General features: G+C 44.2%; 1 protein-coding gene across 2 annotated transcripts in view; it reads left to right on the top strand.

The window, feature by feature from the left end:
- The first annotated feature begins 8,492 nt into the window (after positions 1-8,492).
- TSPAN18 (tetraspanin 18) overlaps positions 8,493-24,833 on the top strand; it is a 121,344-nt gene continuing 105,003 nt past the window's right edge. For both annotated transcript variants that reach the window (XM_032113572.1, XM_032113573.1), the window contains exon 1: positions 8,493-8,551. The gene's annotated coding sequence lies outside the window, so the exon portion shown is untranslated. The remainder of the gene's footprint in view (positions 8,552-24,833) is intronic.

Genomic DNA, 24,833 nt, shown 5'->3' with positions numbered 1-24,833 from the left:
GATGGGTGACTTGCACAGAGCTTAAAAGCATCTCTAGCTCATCCCCCTGCCTCATTCCGCATTCTGTGCCATTTCTCTCACTGCCTCAGGGTAGAATGTTTCAGAAAGTTGGAGTGGGAATATTTTTATTCATCCTGTTACATGAAGTTAATCTCGTGTAGCAAAGCAGCTGTGTAATGTTTTGTATTAAATCTTATGTCTTCCCTTGGGTATGATTAAAATTCAGGTGAAGGGTTTTTTTGATTTTATTTTATTTCCCCCCTCCCAGGGCTCTCAAGGGGCCATTAGGCTTCATTCTTAATAGCTTGCCATCCCCTTGCCTCTGCTCGTCCTGCTGCACACACAACTGCACTTGTCTGACTGATGAAGGGTGAAGGCTCTTTAGTGACTCGTGCACATGCTGCACATTAGTGAAGACATTTCTAGCTCAGGTGAAGGGATGGATGCTCCCTGGCACACTGAATAAAGCCTTGGTTGGCAAATTCTCTATTTGCTTGATTATAGCCCTGGAACACAGCAAATCCCAGTTGGAAGGAGACCAGCTGCTCTACCAATACCCTGGGCTTCCCAAAACTATTGCTATATTTCAGTGGCTGTTTCCAAGAAAGGCAGAGTTTCCATTCTCTTCCTTTCTAACATGTCATTGCTCTTGCTTGCAACAGAGGGATTTGCCCCCATTTGTCAGTTGAAAGAGAAAAACCTCTTCTCTGACCCCCGTTTCTCTACTCACTCTCTGCTTTGTGTCTTTATCTGTAGAACCAAAATGAGATTGCCCTGAAGACAACACAGAGACCTGATAGTGAGGGAGGGAGGGATTGATTATCACAGGAATACACAGGGGAAAATAAAGAATTAAAGTGCTTCAGAGAACACAACAGGGCTAGAGATAGTGAGAGAAAAGGAGCCTAGAGAAGTGGAGATGAAAGCGGGAGAGTGAGATGTACTGGAAAGGAGGAAGAGAGAAATGTACGGACTGGGTGGTACACTGCACAGAAGGAGCTAACTCGAGGGCTTGCACCATTTCTTCCCCTCTGCACCTCTTCTAGAGCAACCAAAACCATCTTAAAAGCAGTGCAGCAGAAGTGGTTTGGGCAAATTCCTGTTTCCCTCTAAATCCCCTAATCTTGACTCTGCTGCACATTTCAGGAAAATCCGGTTAACAATTTCTTCTTAAAGTCTTTAACTTTCACAGCCACTTCTGCAATTTGGTATCACAGCCAGGAGGACAGAAAGTGCCATAACATGGCATGAAAAGTTCTACAGAGGGGCTGGTTACAACAAGAGGGAAGAGCAAGAAGCTTTAGAGCCTTTGCCAGGCTTTTCACAACTCTCAGGTTTCAGGGGCTTGGTGGATTCAACCTTCTCGTGGACTGTAAGTCTACAGGACTAGTCTTGGGATCTTTCAAACAGAATCTGGGTTCTGGGTCCTTCACTGAGGGTAGCTCAGAATACAGGAATCAAGAAGATGGTTCTTTCCTCTTGCTTTGTAAGCTTTTGTGATGTACGTACAGTAAGTTAAATGCAGTAGGTGGCTACAGGCTACTTAGCTAAGAGAATGTGTCCTTGGCATTGTTTCATTGAAATCAGTCCAGTAAAACCAGGGGTGAAATTGGCTCCAACATTTAATAAATCCACAGTTTATCTCTTCCTGATAGGAAACAGCAGCTAATAACTCACAATGTTGTTTAAAACATTCATAGCAGGAATCAGTCAGATAAGTGACTCACATAGTTCCAACCTGTGTCCCATGATGGTCTACAAAAATTCATATTTTTAAGCTGCAAAATAACATTATTTGTATAGCAGTTGTTCTGACTAATGAGTGTCCAGCCAGTGAAAGGATTTTCATCTTCAGATGAAGAAAACTCACATTTGAAGTAACTGAGAGAGGCGTAATCATATTTTGATCACAGGTTAGGAGTCCAAAATTCTAATAAATCTGGTCCTACTGCCCACTTGGCGAAATCACTGCATATTCCTGGCATTCATTTGCTCTCACTTGTAAAAACGGGAGGTTGATTAATTAGTGCCTGGTGAAGGGTTCACAAGGACCATTAATTTTATGACTACATTTTTAAAAATCACTAATCTTGCCCTAGTGTCCAGTCAGCCTCAATCCCACTATAGAGCACTCAGGAATTTCCCAGCTCCCATACCCTGCATGGCTGCTCTGTTCACTTACCAGCTCCCTTTCGCTGACAGAAGAGCAGGGCTGCCCTACGCACAAACGCACAAAAGGACTCTTGAGATGGAGGGGAAAAGAAGCAAAACTTGTGCAGCTTTGTTTCTGCCCTCACTGTGTACATGCCTGGAAGGGGTGTGACAAGTGAAAAGAGGTCTGCAAAGAAGTACTGTCTTTTATTATAGAAAGTAGCATATCTGAGAAAAACAACAGAAGCTTCAGAAAGCAAAAGAAAGCTACGTAGTTTTTAACAGCTATCCCAATGAGGCTATAGTAGCTTCACCATCCAATCATTGCTTTGTGGACTTGTTAGGATATGTCATCTCCATTTGTTGCTAGAGGTCAGTTTAGATCTGAAAAGCTACATCCCACTTAAGGCACTGAATTTGATCATGAAAAATTCTGGGATCATATGTGATGTCCAGCAACCTTCACACCATGAAAATTGACTGTCACCACTCCGAGTCATTGATGTTCTTGTTGCATTTTACAGCCTTCCTGAAATCATTTTACACAGCCATGAATATTCATCCCAATGTTTAGTCAGTGGACACTTCAATTTTCTGGATTTGATAACATTCTATTTTGCGTGATACTGGGAAAAACATTAGGTCCTTCCATGCCCAAGGTCATTATTTCGGCAGTCTCCCAGCTAACCTGGTAGCGCCCATGTAAACTGAATTCTGCAGAAGGGGGATTAGTTTTGCTGCAGGACACCGTGCTACCTCCTTTCACTTAAGGAGGGGGATGACTGATTTGGAGTTCTGATGAGGTGCTGTTTTGTTTTTCTCCTTAACCATGTTACATGTGCTTGGATAGGACCTATTCCCTGTTCCAAGGGGAGCTACCACCACTTTTCTGGATAGGGATCCCTCTCTACATGTAGACGTTGGAACCCTTTCCTTCAGCTGGCTCTCTGGAGGGAGTCATTTGGGGAAAAGGGAAGCAGTGAAATAGTTTGATGAATGGCATCGACTTACATCCCCCAGGAGGATTCCATATGTTTTTAGCAGATGTTCAACACGTTATGGCAACACAACTGGCTGTGTTGAAACAAATTGCAGGGTGACCATCTAACTCTTGTCAGAAGTGAAGTTTTCAACACTTCCATCTCCCCCCGGCAGTTACTTCTGTTTTCTGTAGATACCTATGAACTACATACCACATTTTTGACAGGAAAATTGTCAAGAACTTTAACTGTCCAGTAAAGTGTTATTTAATTGGAACATCTCAAGGAACAATAAACCCTGAAGCTATGTTTGTTGGTTTATCTTTTTCGGTTTTTTAAAGGAGAAAGGTGCTTTGTAAAATCTTATGAGAATAAAAATACTTTCATGATTTTAGTGTCATCTGGAGTTTTAAAAATGCCTTTGAGCCTCCTCCCTTTGTGATTGAGAAATGTAAATGGGAAAAAGAGTACAAAACATTTGAGGATAGATATTTGGATGAGTAAGGCATTTGTCTGTGATCCAGGATCTCCTAGCTCATGTCCTGGAGCTGACACAGACCTCTAGTACTTCTTCAGCATTCATTCTTCCTGCTTCAATTTCCTGTTTGTAAATGGAGATAGCTGTTCCTCTGTGTTTGTCTCTCTTGTCATATTTAAACATGTAAGGGACTGCAAAGTTCCTGGTACAACGGGGGCCTTCAGTTTGCTTTTTCTTTCTTAGAGAAAACTACTAAAGAGACTGTGAGAAACAGAGTTAGTTTCCACAAAGATTTCAAGGAGTACAGGAAAATCTCAGTTGTGCACTTCAGAGGAAATACAAATGTCGAGAATTTTCTCAAAATATATGCAGTTGGAAATCTTGATGTTTTGGTTTAATCTCCATTTTAGAAAACTTCTGAAAATAAAAAGCAAACAGGGAACAGGATATTTTCTGGTCCTTTTTTTTTTTTTTTTTTCCTAGGAATATACAGCTTTACCTGCTGTTTGCTGTGGAAATGGCTGTCACCTTAAATATGTTCATTTTGCCTTTACAGTATCCCTTCACTGCTACATATTAAAATTATTACAAAGAATTCTCTTAATTGAGATTTTTCTGGGCAGAGTCCAAGGGTTTGTTCGGTCATTGCTGCTACAGTTTTGGGTTTAGGCACTGCTTCCTGTTCCTTTGTGTAGTCTTGCAACTTCAAAAACAAGGAAAGAGGGAGGTGAGCATGAAAGCATTGACGAAAATTATGTCTACCTATTTGAGTATCTCAGTGAGCATAAGGTGTTGTTCGTGGGTTGGATAAGCATAAGAAAAGCACTTCTCTTGCCCTGGAAGCCTGAGTCCAATTTTGTGGTCTGTGGGTCAGAAAGACATGGGAAGGTGATATGTGAAATGATGACAAAACATGCTTTTTCACTTCAGAAAAGAGTACATGTATGTTACCATGTGATCAAGTGAATATGAAAACAAAGCTGGGAAAAACAAATCTGTGAATGAATATTTAAAATGCAGCTTAGTTCTTCGTTGAAGAAACTAAAACAAAAAAAACATGGCAAAGGGAGGGTCTGTGATATTTTTTTTTCTCCAAAATTTTAGCTGTTGCTTGGATGAAAATGATTGGGAAATGCTGATATTGACAAAGAAACCAACTCATAAACAATTTAGCTTCAGTTTTCCCAGCTGAGCCTGGGAAAGCAAAACTGGGTTGAAAAAATACACTGGCAAGGTTTTAATTATGATTTTAATAATGAAGCTTGAACAAACCTCTCGCTACCAGTGCATCAACTGCCCCCTCATGCTGTTTTCCCAAGCCTGATGGAGGGGCCCTGGGAAAGCAGTGCGATAGCAGATGAGAGAACATACTGAGCAGTGTAACTTCAGTCAGCACTGTTAAGTGCTTGACATGTCAGAAAAACAAGATCTCTCTCTTTGCTGTCTTTATCTGGGAGCAGGTGATCAGGTTCAGACAGTTTGTCATCTTAAGCTCTTTGTGGCTGAGACCTTGTTTGTTTTTTGTTCTCAGAAGTGCCATTCAGTTTCATGGCAGAGTTAATAACACTGTGTGATTTCTCCTGAGCACAGATTGCTCCTGGAATGTGCTATGGTTATCTGGAAATAGAGTGCTATTCAGGTTCCAGCATGCAGATGCCAGAGAGTTTCCTTCTGCCCATCTGTCTAGGCAATGAGCTGGGCTGTGTGTCAGTCCAGCTCTAGGAATCACAGCCAAGCTGGATCAGGGTTGTGTTCCTGCTTTATCTGCCTTCACAGCAAATTGAGAAAGGCATTTGTAGAAATACCAAGAGAGAATAATAGGAAAAGAAAGAGCGCAGTCTGAAGGCAAAGGAAGCGGGAGGAAAGCTGGGGAGGCCAGGGAAGGAAGGAACAGGGAAACTGTGAAGTTGAGAACTAAGATACGAAGCACAGACAAGAAATCATTCAAAAGTAATGGGTGAGCTCTGTGGCGTAAAATTTATCTATCTCAAAATCCGTATAGTTACACCTAAGAGGAACCTGCCATGATTTGTCCATGGTTTCCCAAAAACTCGAGCCTATCAGAAGTGTAACAGAGAGGCTATTTGGATTGTGATATATATGATGTAATATTCAAGGGACAGACCCTTCAGACTGTGGGAGGGTTGTAGCTCTAGGCACTTCTGAAACAGGAGAAAGTGGCTTTAGTGCTTTGGGCTAAACCATGGAACTCTTTTCTTGTTCTGATTTCAATTCAATAATCTATTTATCAGAAAACAGTTCTCTCACATGTTGATCTATGGTAAAATTGGTTTTATTCAAGGTTCTTGTTATGCTTAAAGTTCACAGAGAATATACTATATTCTTTACACATAACAAAGAATGTAAACCCCAGCTTCAAATGCAAAGCTCAATTCAGTGCTGGCTGGGATTCACAAAGCAATTCCTTCATGACGGTGAAAGCACTATAAACTCGGGAAGCTAATTTTCAATAGTGGCCCCTTAAATTGCACAGTTGGGTATGTAAAAGCACTATTGTGTCTATGCTAGCATGTGGAAGATTTGAAAGCTGGGGTCACATATAGTTGACTTTTGTTCATTTACAAAACAGTTTCACAGAATCAGGACGGGAAACAGAAAACACATACAAGTCTTTGGATACATCACCCTTCACTTTTTTTCCCAAAATATCAGAATAGTGATGTCACTGAAGGGGAGAGGGGTGGCAGTTGTTGGAAAAAATGCCAAGAGTGTCCCTGATGAGGAGAGGATTTTGTCTCTAGAATCTGGGGCTGTTTAAAACAGGGGTGTTTCCATCGAGACTAAGCCCCGTCAGTTTACTGGAAACCCTCCACATGAGATCTGTGCATTAGGCTCTGAAACAAGGGTAAGTGTTGTGCAGCCAAACAGATACACACTTTCATGATTTATTCACCAGTACAGCACAATTGCCTGGTACGTAGGGTCCTGCAACAGTCCTGGACAGGGGTACACGTGTGAGATTGTTACAGAGGGTGCAGGGGGAGGACCAATGGACCCAGTTTGACAAGTCTGTAGAGCAAAAATGTAATCTCTGCCTGAAAGAGCTATGATCTGCTGCTTAAGGGGTATGACAAGCCAGCCTCCTGGAAAATAGCACTGAGTCCTTTGCAAAGGAATCAAATAAGGAACAAGGCTATTACCTCGTGTCAAACTGTGTCTAATAAAGAAATGGAAATCCCCTTCCCTGCCACAAAGACCAAGCAGAGCTAGGATCATGCTGTGTGACACAAATAAATGAATAGCAAAACAGAAATGGAAAAACATGGGCCAAAACATTACAAGAAAATATCAGATGCTGAAATGATTGCCTGTCTTAAGCAATAGACTATAACAAAACATATGCTTCAAATACAGTCTGGTTGTGTAATCTAGTTTTGCTATTACACAGAAATAGATTTGGGACCATAACTGTTAAATTCTGTGTGTGTCTCCCTATTTTTATATCACATTAGGAAATAAATGAAAGCCAATGCCAACAAATATCTGCACCTGGGGAGCCTTGTAACTGTTCATTACCAGATATATGAGGCATTAGCAGAGATTATACAGAGATGATGGCACATCTATCTTTCCTTTGCATTGCACTGTTAGACATTCCTGTTGTCTCTTGTTCTTCTACTAAGCTTTGATGGTCCAAATCTGCATCCCCCATCTTGCAAAGCATCATGAAATAAGCAGGACTTCTTATCAGCACCAGGACACATCTGCATACAACTTGCATGATCTGGCCCTTGCAGGATTGTTCTCTCTGTTGTTATACGAGGATGTAATGTCCAATTTACTGAAGTCCAATTTACTAATCCTGAGCTATTGGTTGTTACTGAGAATAAGTGTTACTTTTGCACTCTTTTTACTCTCTCAGTTTCTTTCATTCCAACCTGGTAAGGACTTAGTGAGTATTAGGAACAGTGAAGAGTAGTTTTCCTAGGGGATAATTGAAATCAACACCCCTGTGGATTCCCTTGTCATATGCTGTTGGGCTTGAGACGCAGTTGCTCTATGTGCAAGAGCAGTAAAAAAGATGACCTCTTCTACACAGTTATCTATTTTTGTGTAATTTGTAGCTGTCAAATGCTACTGAAACTGTTTAACTGGCTCAGAAGTTACAGGCACACACACGTAGCACAACGGCACAAGCCTTATTTCCTTAGGAAACCATGGCTTTTCCCATGTCACAAACATGGGCTCTTCCTTCAGCTTGGTATGCGTTTCGGAAAGGCTTCGCAGTCCCGCAGTGTCATCCTTTGAAGTTTCTCCAGCAGATCTTCGAAGGCATTTCAGCAGCTCTCACTGCGGTACCGGTCAACGAGTGACCTCTCTGCCACCTCCCTGGTCCCTTCATTTTGCGTCCCACGATTCCCCCGGTGCATCTGGATGTTACCGGGGACACTCTGCAGACGGGAATAGGCAGCTCTCCCTCCCACCGATGCCTGCTGCGAGCTCGGCGGGCTCAGGGCTGCTCTCAGGTCCCAGGCTAAGATGCGCCCGGGCCGCCCTTACCGGGCTGCCACTCCCGCACCCCGAGCGGCCGAGGCACGGTGCGGGGGGGGACGAATCACCCCGGGCTGCCCTTGGCGGCTCCTGCCCAGGGCACCCGGGAAGTTTTCTGGCGAAGGGGAAGGCAGACAAGAGGCACGGGCGGCGAGGCGGGGGCGGCAGAGCGCGGGCAGAGGCGCGCCCAGCCGGAGGGGCCGGGGGGCCGGGGCCGGGCCGGGCCGGGCCGGGCGGGGGCGGAGGAGGGGGCACGGCCGGGAGGTGGAGCCGGCTGCGCTGGCGGCTCCGGCGCTCCGCGGCTGCCGGGCACGGGGCGCGCACGGCAGTGGGAGCCCAGCGCCGCCGGGAGCCGCCGCCGCCGCTCGGTCCGCCCGCCCGGTCCGTGCCCGGGAGCCGCCGCCGCGGGAGCCGCCGCGGGAGCCGCCAGGTAACGGGCGCGGTTCCGCTCTCGGTGCCCGGCTGGGCGCGCAGCCTTGCTCCGGCTCGGCACCCACCGCCCTGCCGCTGCCCTGGGACGCTCGGGGATGCGGACGGGGGGCACCGCGGGGGCGGCTCGCCTACCCCGCCGCTGCGCTGTTCCCTCGGGCGAGGGGAGGATGTGCGGGAGAGCCGTGACTCCCCGTGGTGCTGGGCGTGCAAGTTAGTGGGGCTGAGAAGCCAGCCCGCCCGCCAGTACCGCCGGCACGGGAGCTGGGGGAGGGAGCTCTGGCTGCCCGAGCCAGCTGAACTCGCCCCGCTGGTAACACCTCTCCGGGGTCGGGCCCCGGGAGCGTCTCCGGGAGCCTCAGAGCCTGCCCTCGGTATTTCTGTATTCTGTTGCCTCCGCGCCGACACCCCTCCCTCCGGGATCCCTCTTACCGTAAAGGCAAGCGGAGGAGCCGGGGCGCCCGGAGGCTGTGCCCGGAGCGCCCTGCACTGCGCCTGTCGCGTGTTGGGGCGTGCCACCACCCCTGAAGTTCGGATGAGGAAGGTGGGGCAGTTACTCGTGGCTTTTACTTCAGCCGGGTCTGGTAGGAATTTTCTCTTTCACACTTCGCTGATCTTCCATCCCGTTACCCTGCGTTAGTGCCCGCTCTTTAACACAGATTTACAGCTGCAGCAACATGTTAGCGAGGTACCACATGGGGGTTCTGCAAGCTGAACTGGGCACTTCAAGTTTTATCGTAACTTTTGTATTTAAAGGTTATAGTGAGCGAGTAAATAGCATTTTCAGACGTGTTGTTGAACTTGGGTGGTTTTCTGTGAAGTTTGTTTGGTAATCATAATTTTTTTTTTTCTCTAGCACTTCTCTCAGCAATTAGTAAGCTCGGCCTGATTACTGCTTGTATTTCTATAATAAGAGCAAATTTGGACACAGTTAAAAGACTCCATGCATGTAATTCACTGAATAGCCAGTGGCTACCAAAGCTGGTTGGGCAGAAGTGTGCTGGAGATGGTTGTGTGCCTGGCAGGATACACGCAAATTGTGACCGTGGGCTCGCCTTGGACTTATGCTTGTGGGTGAAAAGTGTGTGGAGTTGTTAGAGAGTTGTCTTAATTCAACAGGATGTATGCAAGTGTTTGATGGATTCTACCAGTAAAATGCTTATTTTGATAGTGTTTTCCTAAGGAGCAGCAGTTGTTCTGTCACAAAAGTATAGAAACTGAGAGCAAACGATAGGGATGTCATTCGGAGAAATAGACACATTCTGTATTTTTTTCATAATTTGGGGGGAATCTTTCAAATTCGCCTGTGTAGCACAATGTACAGATGCGCTTCTTTATTATCTGCTTCCACTGAGGTATTTTTATAGTATGTTAAAATGATTCGAATGTTTGACCCTCCTTGGAAGGCAGTTAATGTTTCTGTGTTTGTGGTGGCCGAGGTACAGCTTTTGTTGGCGTAAGCTGAAATACCATGTGATACAGTTGCCACGAACTCAAGCGTAGCGGGGTGAGGAGAAAGGAAGAGCTGTAACTTCTCTGAGATCTTGCAGGCTGCCAGCAAAATCCACACAAAATTCTACCGTTTCTGCAAGGCAGACCTGTGCCACGGATTGCTCGGCTGCCCGCGTTGTGTGTTTAACCCCGTGAGGTCTGCAGGTGGACGGGCAGGAGCCCTCGGGAAAGGGGCGGATGTCAGCCCAGGGGGAACGGGGCCGCGGTGGGAGACGGGGATCGGCGGCGCCCTGGGCAGCTGCGGCCGGGGCCGGGGCTGGGCCGGCTCACGGGGGAGGGCTCGGGTGGGTGATGCTGGTGTTTTCCACGAGAGGGCTTTCTCGCTGTGCGGTGTCAGCGGCTCCTCGGCAGAGCCCGCGGGGCGCCGGCAGCCCCTCCGCTCGCTCCTCCGTGCGGAGGAGCAGAACGGGCTTGGGGGTGGTTTGCGCTCGCAGGGTGTTCCAGATTTCCTTTGTAAATCATGGGGAAATCCCTTTATTACCCCTGAGGTGTAAGGATAACACATCCTGGGAAGAACACCAGTCTTCAGTTTCCAGGCTCCCTTAAAACTCAGAACGGATCCCAACAACTTAATTTCCCCACAGTGGAAACCGAGAAGAGGCTGAGTGTGTTTCTCACAAAAGAGGAGAGGAGTTAGAACGTTTGCATCCTCGTCGCAGATGATGGCAACGAAGTACTCTATCCTGGCGTGATCTCATTTTTGGCTGCTTTAACATGTATTATACTTCTCAGGGTGGGGCTGGGCGAAAGGAAAACAGGAATCATTGTGCGAGTACGAAAATGCTGAGCTATCTCTAAGTCCTTTGCCAAGTTGTCTGTGTGCTATTTCAAATAATTTCACACGCACAGCGTTGCAGGTCTGTTTTAAAAGGCAGAAACTGTGTCTGTAACTAGCAATAATATTGCAGTTCATAAAACACGAGAAACATCTGTTACTGTGACTTCAATTTGTTTCTCTCTCCTTGGAATAACCGAGTTGACAGCTCAGTCAGGTTTAATGTCCTGTGCTAAACCTTTGGTCGTGTGTCCCACGGCTAATTGTGACTCACAGAATCAATAAACCCAGCTCCCGCTTTGCTGCAGCAACTCAGCAGGGGAGTGGGAAGGGCTTCAAATCACAACAGCAGACGCTGGGGGACAAATTTGGCTTTCTGCAAACCTGGGCCTATCATGTGCCCTTGCCACTTTCAGTGCGGCAGAGCTGGCTGGGGTCTCAGCATTAGGGCTAAGTAAGTGAGGGAGAGGGTCTGCACTGCTGTAGGGGCTGTGTTTTCCCTCGTAGCACCTTTTGTCTTGCCTTAATCTATCCCAGGTTGAATACTGTAGGCAGTTGAAGCAGAGCCATCTCATGCTTTGATGTGTGTTTATTGGCTTTAGCAACTCATTCCTTTGCCATTTCTTTTTTCTAAGTTGGGTTGCTCTCTTCCCACCTTACCTCCCCCCCAAAAAAAAAGAATTAGAGCAGAGGCAAACTGTGAATGAAGTGACTTTGTGTTTTTTTGTGAATGGGTTTTCTTGCATTGCCCCTGCCTTCCTTGCTGCCTTCTGTAAGATCCTTTCGTAATTAAAATATTATGACTATGCTTACGGTAGCCCTTCACTTGTGGCAAGGATCCTAATTTGACGTCAATGAAAAAATACTAGTTTCTGGCATAAGGGCAGATGACATTTCATCAGCTAGTGCATGCCCATTTTTTTTTTTAAACCACAGTGCTAAGACCATATGGACAGATAATGAGTTTAAGCTGATAAACAGCTTACAGATTTGCCCCACTAAAGGACTTTCTTCCTAGAAAACACATTTTCCTTTAAAATAAATAATGAAGTTCCTGTGTTTTTATTTAATTATCTTGAGCCCTGTCTGTTCTCACCAGGCTGCAGGAAAACAGACACAACTGCTCTGGGGACAGAGGCTACTGGATTTATGGGGCTATAGGTCTTAGAGGAGGAAAGACATGAAAAGAAAAGTTCAGATGCTACTAAATTGAGGCTAAGGGGCCTGAGGTATCTAACAAAGCAGATGGTGGTCTAAGTTGTATTTAGAGAGTTTCATGAGGTAGTGCATAGTTCTTGACATCTTGAAGATGAGTCATTGCATGAGGTGGTAGTAGGTCCAAGGTCTGCTTGGGAGTTATAATTAAAACAGATGGATATCTATACTCCTTGCTAATCCTGTGAGGCTGCTGAGGCAGTCCTTGTCTGGGAATATTGTTGCAAGACAATTCCTGCTTTTAGTTTTTCAAGAATTTTTGACTAATTTCAGTATGGTTTGTTTGTTTATTTAATTTAAACTGACTTATCAATAAAATGGATCATTTTTTCTTTGTTTTTTGGGGGCAAAAAAACCCCCACAAGTAGTACAGCAAGAGTTTAAAAGTAACTTGTTTTGGGAAGGGGTAGTCATTAGTTGTCACTTTAAAATAATGACTCAAAACAAGTATTGTATTTGCATGAGAGGGCAAAGCCTGTGTATTTCTCCCTCAAGATGCATAAAAATGAGCTGTTTCAGATCTGAAAGTACTCATTCCCTTTTAAGCTGCTTCTTATATGTTCTCTTTTTTCTTCTTTTTTTCTTTTTCCCTCTGGAAATAATTATTAATTTTAATTGGAAATGGCAAATAAAGGAAGAAAATGGTTGCACAGAAAAATCAGTACAGACAACTCCATTCTTTCTCGTGCTGCTTATTCCTTGTAAAATTTTAATATTTTGTGTTGTCCCTTCCCTTCATACCATCCGCTTCTCAGCACTGGGAAGATGATTGCACTTTAATTGTATTTCATGTGAGGATGTATTCCAGACGGCTAGAGCTTAGCTTTCTGATGGTCACTGCTGCCTCACTGGTAACTGGAATGGCAGCCAGGTTACATTTGGTCCTACCTTAGCTCATGACTGCACAGTTCAGCATTCCTCGGGTGTCCATTCTTTCCCCTACACCTACATTTCTTATCTTTTCACTGTTCTTTCAGTCTTGAGCTTCCAGAGTAGTGAATGGGTTATCCCATAGTTTCATGGGACATGGATGAATTCATTGCCCACCAAACAGTGGATAGGTCTCCTCCCCACCCAAGCTCTTGTCTTGGAGCATTTCACAGCTGCTTTGCTGTTTATCATTTGTGCATTGGTGAAGATCCGTCATGGGCTAATTTCATATAAATTGTCTGAGACTGAAAGAAGTGGCTATAGGAAGGCAGTGTGTTGATCTTTTTCTGTTAACCACACCATCTGCTAAACCAGTTTGTCAGCATGTTTTTATTTATTTTTGCACAGATAAAATTTAAAGAAACAAACTATGATAAAGATGTTTTGCTCTTACCATGGGATTTGCTTCTGCGCCTCTGCCACCCTCTGCTCTCTACCAAGGATGTCCTTCACTGGTCTTCCTTGGAGCTAGAGGCAGAGAGGCTCACCATCCTGGTGAGTTGCATATGTGTGAGGTATTCTGGATCTAATTGCCTCTGCAGGTGTGTTGATACAGGAAGCTCCAGATGACCAAGTGCCTAATGTGAATGCTGCTTTTCTGGTGGACTGATATGCAGCAAATACTGCATGACAATTGAGAGTAGTCGTGTGGTGTCAATTTATCCTCACCAAGTTGATTTCAAAGGAAACCATAACCAGTATGTTGTCATTGTCCAGAGATGTTGGAAGTGGGGTTTTGACTGTCACATGTTTTTAGTAAGGATCTTGTTTCAGCACAGGATCCTTCCTGACCATATAGTCCTTCCAACAAGGACTCCAATGACTGATAAGTCTCTGAGGGTTCTTGTGGTTTGGGTGGTTGGGTTTTTTTGTTATAGTTGTTTTTTGGGTTTTTTTTTTCTATAAGGATCTTCCCTTGGCTATGTGTTTGCTAAATAAACCTGGTCTAAAATGGATGTGTCCTGCTTCTTGAGAAATAAATTAAAAATCACTGTAGAAGACTCAGTTTTTAAACTCAAATGGAGTTCAGATTTTTTAGACCAGTCTGTCACTTCAGGCAGAAACAGAGGATGCTTTTTGATCAAATAAATAATGCTGAAACTGAATCTCATCTGTATGCTTGATACTACTTGGTTATCAAAGGGCTGCATGATTATGTGAATTATGGCTTAGGTCTGAGTTTGTTTAGTAGCTCAGCTTCTGATCAACTGTGTTTAGTGCATCTCTATTCCTGCCTTTCTGTTGCCCTCAGTTGGTGCATGGCTATGTTAGAAAAGAACTTCATTAGGTCATTTCTGGTGCTTAGTGTGATCTGGAATTTGTCCTGATAAGTCTTCTGGCAGCAGTATAACCAGTACCCTCTTTACCCCTGTTGCTGTGGTGTTACTGTCAGGAAAAAGCCTTATAGCGGTTGTTCGTTCTGGGGAAGTGGAACTAAACCAAACTGCTAATGTGAAAAGTCATGTAGTATAGCAGAGATAACAACAGCTCTTATATTTTTTCAGACTTCTCACTCGAGCTGTAAACAGCTTTAAATACATCTTACGCCATCCCAGATATCAGGAAAGCCCACAAGACGGATGAGTGGAATGGGGTACGGGGCTGTATGGTGACTTGTTGGCTGTGGGTCAGTGGCACAGCCTGGTAGGGGCTCAGGAGCTTGGAGGCCCCGGCTGCAGCTCAGGTTATGTATATTGTGCATGATTACTGCACTGACTGTTTCTGCAGCTCTGTTTCTGCTCCTAAGGCTCAACACTGAGATTGTAATGCTAGCAGCTTTCTTTTCATGGCCCAATGCCCAGTTTGAAGAAGGGTGATTTTGGTCATGTTGCTAGACATACGTATTTATGGCCCTGTTTCATCTGTTGAATTTAATCTGTTGGGGTATTTTTAACATTATTATGGAAACAGTTACTATATTTACTCCTTACAGAAAGCTCAGTGTATGACAGTCTGAGGAGAGAGTTCTAGAGTAATAAATATTGCACTAAATGATGGTGTCTACACTTCTTCAGGAAAAATGGTCTAAATGAACTGACTGGCAGTTTGCCTATTCCTGAGACATGGACCTCACAGGGCACCCAACTGGAACACTCTATGCTGGGAAAGCAATGGTAGAGTTTGTTCTTGGCTCACTTCATAGCACATCTCATTTTCTTGGGGAGGGAAAATAAACCAGATCTTCTTGTACAGAAGGAGCTTGTGCCTATACTGGACTGCTTTCTCAGACCTGCTGAGAACCCGTTTCCCACGGCAATCTTTGGGACCTGTAGGCACCTTTCAGATGAGGTCCTCAAAACCTGTTGCCAGTGTAAATGAGATGGTAGGATTCCCATTGGAGTCAGTGGATTTTGGAATGGCAGTCGGTGTCACTGTTGCTGATGTGCTTGTTTCTGTAGTCATTTGAAACCAGAATGTGTTTTAATGTCAGTCTTGCTGATAAAAATTGATGGAGCTTGATGGCAGTAAAATGTGGTGGGTACACCATGGGCATGTATGAAAAATAATGGCAAATAAAGGATTGAATGTCTTGGAATGTTATTGAGAGGGATGAACTTTGGATAGGATGTATTTTTGAACTGGTGACTGTCCTTTGTTCCTGTTAGTGTAAGAGGGGATTCTCAAAGCTGCTTGGGATGAGGTGCTTATTTTGTGTTCATCAACAGAACTTTTCCTTCCAATGGGAATATGGCATGTAACAGGGATCTTCTAGAGTTACACCAAGCTGTTTTGTAGAATAAGAGACAGGAAAAACTGAGAGATAATTCTGGAAGTGCTTGAGGCACCGTGCTGGAAGCACCAAAAGATCTCTTTGCTTTGCCAGCCTAAGAATTGAGAGTGTAATACCTTGCTGATGTGATGAATCACTCTGGGTTCATAGGATTGAAAAAAAACATGCAAAACTGGTAAGGATTTCAGCTTACAGTGATGCTTTGTTAATTAAGAGCTGTTTATCTTCTTTTAAATGTTAAGGGAAACATCAGTCAGGATCAGCAGTCTGATGTGATTAAGAAAGAAAAAACAGAAAAGACACAAAAGAAAAAAAGACTTAATCCAGCCAGTCTCTGGGAAACCTTATTCTATCTCCTCACTGTGCTGAAAGGAGCAGAAGGTTTTGGGCTTCACATTTTGTGTGTTCATATTTTGATGCTGCAGTGGGGAAGGCTTGGCAGGAGAAGAGTCGGAGTTAGTTTAAAAAACAGTAATTTTCTTTGTTAATGCTGGAGCAGATAGTTCCAAGTTTCAGTTTGTAGTGGATTTCTTACAGTATTTCTGTAACGTGATGCTCTTTGGGAAGTGCTTTGAAGCTCTGTACTAGCCTTGGGGAGCAGAGGGCATTGGGAGGGGGTTGGGCTCTCACTCCCAAGAGCTCTCTCTGATTTTACAGCTCAGAGCTGAGGTGGGTGAATGCCAGCATCACTAACATCAGCCTGCTGTAGACACTCCTTAGCTCTGGGAAAGTTGCATTGCTTTTCTGAGCATCTGTTTCACCAGCTGTGAAAATGGAGACAGTACCCTCAGCATGTGGGTATGATGAACATTCTTGTTAGCTAACCGTGCTGGAGTGCATTGGAACTGTGAAGCACTGTGGGTTGTTGTTGGAAAGTGAGAAGATTTAAAATGGTGTAAGCCATGAGCTTGCATCTTTGTTAGGGAAGAGAAGTATCAACGGGGATACCTTTGGCAACAGGCACAAAGGGTTTGTGGGAAAGAGGAGAAATTTGCCTGTAATGAAGGGACCTGAGTGAGAATTATGCCTCGTTCTAACCCTTTACACAAAATCTACATGGATTTACTTGGAGCTTTGTAAAGCACCTGTCCAGGGCTGGATTTTTCCCTAATACCAGTTGCATTTCCTCTTGCTGTTTTTCCATTCCCCCTCCCCCCACCCCCCATCCACACACTTGCTTTTTATGATCAAAGCTCCATTCTTTAAAGATATGCCAATGCATTGTAATAATGCTCAGAAGATCCCCTATGGACAACAGTTCTGATTAGACACTGAAGAATTCTTTAATTCTCTTCATACTTATTACTGTTAGGAGCATTGTGTTGATAAAAGGTGTGGCTTTTTTTCCCTTCCTCTAACTACTTTTTCTTTGGCTCCCCTCCACCCCAGACACTGCACTTATTCTTTAAGCTTTCACTTTGTCTTGTCTTATACAAACTTGGTTCCTTGGTTCTTTCTTTCAATTCATTCTTTTATCTTCTGCAGCGCTCAATGAATGCTTAAAAATAATAAATATTAATAATAGGGCTCTTTGAACCAGCAGGTTCTTTGCAGCTTAAACTCACCTTTTCCTGCTGCTTATCCCCTATTAGAAGTTGCTATAATCTGCAGATTGTAGCTGTAATAAGTTCTGAAGCACTGGCTGGGTTTGTGACAAGCGTAGGATTATAGCTCCAGGTGGGGAAGTGGCAGCAGGAACAGAGAACCTCAAAGGCACAAATATGTTGTTCCAGTTGAAATATTCTTAGCAATAAAGGAAGAGAAGCCAACAAAATTTAGTGTGGGGATAGAGCTATTTATCTAGGTTTCCATGGAGTGTCAGTGACCTATATAGGGTAATCCTGTACTGCACATAAAAAAAATGCTGTGTTTAGAAGTAGAAAAACATTCTTTCTGGAGAACACAGTTTAAAAAGACTGTACTTTTGGAGATTCTTTCAAGCCACTCCATAGGAAGTGTCTTAAATCAGTGAGACAAGCTATGACATACATCTGGGGCATTACTGTGTTTTCTTTGAATTCCTTGTGGAGACAGGTTTACCTCTCCTCAGAGCTATAGAAGAAAAGGATGCTGTCTGCCCCCATGCGTAAAACTGACCACATAATGTACAACCCAGGCTCCAAAGCTTTTGCCACACACATGCACAGGCACATGCTCTTTTGGACATCAGCAACGTTTTTCCTGTCCCAGACTAAGGAATGAAAAAAGTAAACATGAACGGAGAGTGTGAGGTTTTCTCACCATACCTCCTTCCTTCTGTTTAACAGCACAAGCTACTGGAGTAGGAGAAAAAGACAGAATCCTGAGTTGTCAGGGCAAATTTTATGAAACCTTATTTGTTTCTTCTATGCCACGTTGCAGTGGCCCTACTTAGGGGAGATGAGCTGTTCCTAAGCAGAACCTCTGTTGGATGGGTTGCTTCCAGGCTTATGTCTTCAGCACACACCACACTGGTTACTACTTGAGGCTAGGACTGGCTAGGAGTCTTCAAGGAAACAATTTGCCTGCAGAAAATGCTGATTTATTGAAACCATTACTGCTTTGTGGGAAAGGGTTGGTCTCCACTCGGTTCTGCTTGGGTGAATTTCTTGCATATAGGATAGAATTTCTTAGTCAAAACAGCTAGGAGCCAAGTGGTTTGGGTTTTTCACCTAGGCTGTCACGAATCCAAAACAGGGTCCTGAAAGCAAGTTTCCTACACACCAGAAATGCCTGTGCTAACCACAGAACAGATGTTCTAGAGCACATGGGTTTATGTATGAAGGGGTACAAGGTGTATTCCAAACTTTCATCCCTATGTGAAATAAAAAAATATTTCAAGTCCCAAAAAATGTGGTTCCCTCCAAAAACTGAGTTCCTATCCAGGTGTCCCTGTGCCTTCTTCAAGGGCCTTGCTGTCTTTCCTCACTAGTTCTGCAGGTTTGTGTCTCCCCTGGATGTGCTCCTATGGAGTGGAGTGGAGAATCTCTGAAGACCTTGGCAAAGCAATCAGCTTGTCAGTGACAGGAGGAGAAGGACTGACCCTGAAGCACTGCTGGTGTATTTTGTCAGGGTCAAGGCTGTACAAGGCTATACAGCTCCTAAGCCACTGCTTCCTCTGAGGAATATTATTAGAAAATCACCTCAAGCAGCCAAGGAAAATATAGCTGAGCACTGCTGATATGTTTGTGCCTGGGCCATTGTTGTTGGGCCGAGTTGGAAAAATAATGCTTAGGGCAAGAGAGGAACAGCTTGGAACAGGATGAAACACTCTTGTGCTGATTTGATTGCAGCCAGCTCAGCAAAGGCAAGGCTAACACATGGTTTCAGTAATAGGCCTCTTTCTTCCAACTTCTTCTTTCCTTGTATTTTATGGAGTGGAGAAGAAAGTAGTCCTGTCTGGATCCTTTCTTAATTCTCCTTGGAGGGTAAGGAGACAACAAGAAGAGAGTCAAGAGGGGATCTCAGCTAATCTGGGTGTGTGCTTAGCGAGGGTGTTTGTTCTCTGTGGCTGTGCTCTGCACCACCAAAGACCCTGACTTTGGTTGTTCCAGTGCAGCTCAGCTCCCTGAACTCCCTGAATGGTGTGCTCTGTGCTGCTTGGCTGCCAATGGGAGCTTTCAGGGGATCCCTCTGTCATAAAAGGTGGGATGGCAAAATTGAGGTGTGCACTCCAGTACTGACTATATGGGGATGCCACTCTGCCTTTACTTTGTATATTGTTCTTGCTGTTTTTAGAAAACAGGGAGGGAAAAAAGGCTGAGGATTGAAGCTTCATCAATGCACGGACAAATACAAAACACTCCTCTTAAAGGCAAAAAATTCCAAGCCCTTGCTGTGTATTTGAGGTTTAAATAATGGGAGTTTCCCATTTCAGAGAAGGCAAATTCATCCTCAGATGGCCTCCACTAAGCTGTTTTAAGAAGACTTGTGTTCATCTTGTGGTAGATGAGTCTGAGCTTGCCCCTTTTGTTTCACCCCTTCTTTTCCTTCAAGTGAAATTAGGAGGCATAAGGTATGTTTACAGCATACAGAAGCAGCAGTGGAAGGCCTGACCCAGAGGAAATCAGAACCAGGATTACCATACAGCTTTTTTTGGATGCAGCATAGCATTCGGATCCACAACAGTCAGCTCTGGAAATCACATAATGTCAAAGCAGTCCTGGATGTGGGACAAGCTCCATTGTGTCTGTCTGTCTGCAGACCCCAGAGACAGAGTGTTTGAAATAAAAATGCCATAAGCCTTGCTTTTATGTTTTTGGGGTTTTTTTTTGTAATAAACAGGCAATACTTATCTTAAAATATAAGATGACAATAGTATCTTAATACGTTTTCACAAAAAATTGATCGAAGAAAAGAAAATATTTCTCTAAAATTAATCAAGTGTAAAACCTCTATGACTGAAATGACAGCAGATTTCTAGTCTTGCTTCTTATGGTTGCAGTCATCAAAGGAACCTTTAAAGGAACCTCTAGGAGGCTGATTGCTAAGGTTCCATAGATCCCCAGGAAGATAAAGGTAAGCTGCTACCTTTCTTCAGAGCCTTCGACTGTGCTCTCAATGATAGCTGTAATTTGGGAGTTATATGAGGCCTTTTTAATGCCTCCACCTTTTCCCCTAAAAAGTCAACTTACACCTTCTAATCACAGAATGACCGGACTGCTTTGCATCCATTTCACGTCCAAATTCTGCCCATTTTTTAAGTACACCTAATTTATTGGAAAAGCAGCCTATTGATGTAAGACTTCACTCTTCTCTTCTGAATCAGCAATGATGAATTGAAAAAAAAAAAATAGGCTAGTCTGAAAATAGTTCCAGCAAGCTGAGACCTTACAGATATGATTGAGCTACTCTGTAAATTTGTCCCGTTGAGATAAAGTCAGGCTGCACCAGGATAGTGTTGCAAAGGGTTTGCCATAACCCAGAGCAGGGCTGCATGCTCCAGCTGTTCCCTGAGACTGGCTTGCAAAATCCTTTTTGTGGCTGGAGCTGTATTCTTGTTGACTTCAAGGTCACCATCCAGGATTTGTCATTCAAAGCCGAAGGAGCCCAAGAGAAGCCATGCAGTGCATCTGTTTCCCTTAACATCCTACAGGATTACACCTGTAGACTGTCCTTTAACAAGAAGCTGCAATCTTCAGCTGTAATCCTTGACTCCTTGATGGAGTGCAACAGTGTGGAGTGGGACCAAATACTGATTTTTTTAAAATAGAATATGATTAAATGTAAGGCTGCCTGAGTCTGGCTGTCTTGTAGCTTTGTAGGTAACTCTTCACGGACAAGATTTGTTTCTTCCTGTCCCTTTTCCGTTCTACTGAGCTTTTTTCCTTGTGATGAATTCTGCCTAAGTAAAGCAAGGATTTGTCCAGACACACAATTGTCTAGCAAGGAGGTGGTGAAGCAGATGCAGTTCTTGGAACTGATGATAAGGTAATTTTCTCACCCTTCCAATAACTGCAAATGCGTTTGAAAGAGGATTCTCAGTGCTGGTCACACTTGCTGTTGTGTGTACACCCCGAGATAGAAATCAGAGATTGACTGGTGGATAATGAAGCAGTGCACTGTGCCTGAAGGAACAGACTGGGCAGGCATCTCAACTCTCCCTGGACTGGCCCACCAGAATGAGTCAGTTGCTCAGAATTTTTCTGGCAGATGCAGCCTCTCTGTTTCCTGTCACAGTAATTATCTACCACTTGTTTATAGAGTGTCTGTGTGGTCCACATTATCTGAACATCTCACAGTTGCAAATGGATTATATCTTTGTAGCACCTTTTTGAGGCAGAGAATTCCCGTTTTACTGATGTGAGTGAAATCTAAATGACTTGCTGAGGGTATCACGGGAAACTTGTAACATGCTAGAAAATAAGAGGATATCACCTATCCAAATTTTGCTCCTAGGAAAGATAGCTCAGGTTTAAAAAATGGAAGGGAGTATTTCCTGTAGCATAAGAAGATTTTTTCCATCTAAATAAATGACTTGCTTTGCTGTGCTCTTGGAGCCAAACGTCCCAAGTAACTCAATGATATGTTGCTAAGACCTTTTCTTCTTTTGGCTGTGTTAACTGTGCATTTACCAAATTTGGATAGAACACCTTTTTCTCTGTAAATGAAGCTCTATTTGTCAGGTGTTTTTGCAGGGGGAGGTTAAGGGCAGGCCTTGGTTGATAATTTTTTTCTCATAGAAAAGAAAGGTCTTCTGAAGATTTGGAAGGAATGGGGTTGTGGGTGGGGAAATTTTTACCTCAGCCAAAATAGTCAGTATGTCATGGTTTGGGATATGCATTAGAGTGGGAGACTACAGGTGGTGGCCCTGAGATCTGAAGCTTCTTTTCCACATAGTACTGCAGTGCATTCACTGCTACTGTTTCCTTCTTTTGAATGTCAGCTTCTTACCGGTTAAATTTCCTTAGAAGTGTGCACAGGTTCATAACAAGCATTTTCCTTTGAACAGACTGGTTTTTTCAGACTGTTTTCCCCCAAAAACAGTGCTTGGGAAGAGCCTATAATCAGGCCTAATAGCCCTTAACAAGTTAGTGACTCCTTGAGTCCTACCCTTTAGTGGTATCTGAGGAGTGATGCGGTCCTGAAGCATTTGCCTGTTTTCGCTGCAACAAAGCTAATCAAAGCCACAAAGTGAGATGGCCTCTGTCTCTGCCCTGAAGCACTCCCGGGTGCTTCCTTGAGAAAGCAATTTGCTTTGGAGTTATTAAAACAGCACATGCTGTAAAAAAAAAATAAAGCAACTTCCCAGGCACAGGTGTGGAGCTGCTGAGTATTAATGCCAATTGTGCAGTTCAAAATCACAGCTTTGTTCTCGAGGTTGTAATAGTGTTAAAAAATTCAGCCTTGATCTTGATGAGAGCTCAAGTCCCTGAGCTTGTGTGGAATCAGGGTCAAGGTTTTTAATTTGTTCGTTCTTCAGAGATGCTGAGCACCTTCTGTGGCAGCTGAAATTAGTAGGAACTGTGTGCACTCAGCATTTTGGAAGGAAAACAGCGTGTGCATGTGTTGTGAGCTGTGATGTACAGAAGCCAGGATCTCTAGGGGTTTGCAGTATCTAATAAGATGCCCCCTATAGTTGTTTCTTAATTAAGCCCCAGACACCTTACATGGCTTCTCTTGAACTTCAGGACTCTGCTTTTCTCAAGCATATTTGAGGCTTCTAGCCTGGCAACTCCTTGGAGCTTTCTATTAAGTTGTTAAGGGGAGGAAAACCAGTCGGTTGCCTCAAGCTGAGGAGGAAATGCTAGACTTGAAGGATTATCTCAGTGCAATGAATTTTAAAGACTTTTTGCTATATATGTGTGGAAAGCTATCAAAATGCTAATGGTTTTGCTGTCTTTTTTAACCCTTTCAACATATGGAGCTGATGGGGGAGAAGTGAGATTGATGCTATTCAACTGTAACACGACAGTTTAGTCAGAAATTAGGTTTCAAGTAGCTTTTCATCTCTTAGCCACTTCTCCCAGTGATAAGGAAGACTGATGCACCCATGATTTGGACAGACCAATTCTGTATGCACAGTTGAGCCCATCTGCAGGCGTGGTGTAGGCCAGGTACTCCCTGCAAGCAGCATCCTACAGGAAAGGCTAGCACAGGGCTGAAGAGCTCCCTTTGGTGCCCTCCCCCTCCTCCATAAAAAAAAGTGAAGTTGGAACCAGGTTGCTGTGGCTGGATGATTCCTGCAGCCCCTTTTTGGAGTGATTCAGATAGCAGCGTGGAGTCTGGGTGCTTCCCCAGCTTCCCCACCCACTCTGTGGGGCGTGCACCCTGCCTGCAGTGTGAAGGGTGCCTCTGCTGTGAGGGGAGGTCTGTGTGGCTGCCAGATCATGTGGGGATGTCTGTCCCTGCCAGAGCAATTCATCCAGCCATGTACATACCTGAGGGCCCTGGGCCTGGCTGGAGCATCCTCCCTGCACAGATTGAGCACAAGTGTCCTACAGTAGCACAGTTTTTCACCAAGGAGACTCTGGTTCTCCTGGATGCCTTGCCTCACCATCCTAAGCAAGGGAAGGCATGGGCTCTGGGTGGACACAGAGGTCAGAGCACTGGGAATGTTTTCTCCATGGCTGCTGTGAGCTGGGCAGCAAGGCTTGTAAAAATGCTGAGCAGGTTCTGTGTTTGCAGTAGCTCTGCGCTGCTGTGGCTGCTCTGCTGCTGCTGCCCAAAGTGGCTGGGCTGGTTAAGTCTGTGCAGGAGGCAACCAGGCATATTCCTTTGAGGATACTGTCTGTATCTGTGAGGAACTGCTGTTGCATTTATTTAGGTTTCTGGCTGAGGTTTTTGACGTGTTAGGAATATCTCATTCAACCCTACAGAGATTCTGTTAATGTTCTGCTTTGGAACCAGGTAAATACTTGGCTAGCCAATGATATAAATAACTGAAATTGTGTATTATTAGACCCGTGAGGCTCAGTCATTCCTTTAGCTGTCTCTGAAATATGTTAGAGTAATGGGTCTGTCTGTGCTTATCTTTTTAATCAGGAGTAGCCAGGCAATTTTAGCCCTCAGGAGAGCCCAAATCTCTGAGCTGCAGGGTTATCTTGGCCATTAAGCTTATGGCTTTCAGGTTTCAGTGAACCTGTAATGTTATTTATTTATAATTCTTAAGGTATATTTACTGTTAAATATGAGCTGCCATCTTATTTCATATCTTCACAGTGTCAGTCCTTTCCATTTTGCAGCTGAAGTGTACGGTTGACCACAGGTATCACCTGGGGGCAGGAGCAAGGGCAGGCAGTATGGAAAGGATTGCTGCATGGATTTGTTTGGGGCTTGGACTAAGGAGACACTGGATGGAGCAAGCTGAAGAGACTGGGATAGCAGTGAGACTCTGTGGAACAGGCTTTTCCTTTCTCATTTGACATGAGTGTGTTGAGGTGTTGTATAGATGCTGGGAAAGTCAGCTTTACAGAAAACTTTTAACTTGAATTGTTCTAAATAATATGAAGATAGGGCTGGTGCATAGTGCACCAAGCATTGTGTTGGCCGTGGTTTCCTGTTTGGCTTTCAGCAAATTTATTACTTTGAGTCAGTGTGTGTGTGTGAGAAGAAACAGCTATTCACCCCATCCCCTTTTATTTTTTCCCATCATGGACAGTTACAATTCATTTACTGATCTCATGTATATTTAAAGGCTGT

The sequence above is a fragment of the Corvus moneduloides genome, chromosome 6, assembly GCF_009650955.1.
Source record: "Corvus moneduloides isolate bCorMon1 chromosome 6, bCorMon1.pri, whole genome shotgun sequence".
Classification (NCBI taxonomy): Eukaryota; Metazoa; Chordata; class Aves; order Passeriformes; family Corvidae; genus Corvus; species Corvus moneduloides.
The sequence above is the reverse complement of the archived record's forward strand: the minus strand, read 5'-3'. Positions and strand labels throughout refer to the sequence as shown.